Here is a 715-nt window from a genome sequence, read left to right as displayed (position 1 = left end):
GGTGGAAGGGAGGAAAAGTCCAGACCCGCAGTGCCGGGACGAGGACGGCACACACGCCTCCTGTGCTCCCAGGGGGCATCGCAGAGCCCTCGTCCCGCCGGCGGGGAGGCAGCCCTGGGCGGGCAACCAGGGCATCCACGTCTCTGGGGGTTTGTTACTCCGCTTTAAAATGCAAAGGGTCGTGGCATGACTGGCTTTCTGTTTACAAGTGCAGATGGGGAGAAGGCTCACGTTTTCTTTCTCCCTGAGGTTTCCCCGCCTTGAAAGCTCCAAGGGCAATCCGAGGAGGGAGAAAGGGGAAAGAGAAGAGGATTTCCTAGTTTCAGCATTCATCAGATTTACCCTGTCATTGCACTACAAGGTGCAGCGTGTGTCGAACACTACGAGCACGGGGCCATGCAAATGACACAGGCATGAAAGAACCCTGGCAAGAATAAATCTGTCGATGTACAGATGTTCCCTATTAACGTTACTGTTCAGCCTTGGTGGTTACTGTGGGAAGACACCGGATTAAAAATTCCCATTGCCACCCCACCTCTCCTGAACCTTTCTCCCCACACCTCTTTGTCTTCGCTTAATTAGGTAGGATATTATACTCTCTTTTTCTCTTCCTCTGTCTTATTGAGACGTCTGCCCAGGCTCACGCCTTTAAACAGGAATGATATTGATCCCTCCTCCCCCTTCTGTCAATCCCGATTTGTCCCTTTTCCTGCTG

This window comes from Corvus brachyrhynchos, unplaced genomic scaffold (assembly GCF_000691975.1).
Source record: "Corvus brachyrhynchos isolate BGI_N302 unplaced genomic scaffold, ASM69197v1 scaffold7, whole genome shotgun sequence".
NCBI lineage: Eukaryota > Metazoa > Chordata > Aves > Passeriformes > Corvidae > Corvus > Corvus brachyrhynchos.
Note: the sequence above shows the minus strand (reverse complement) of the source record.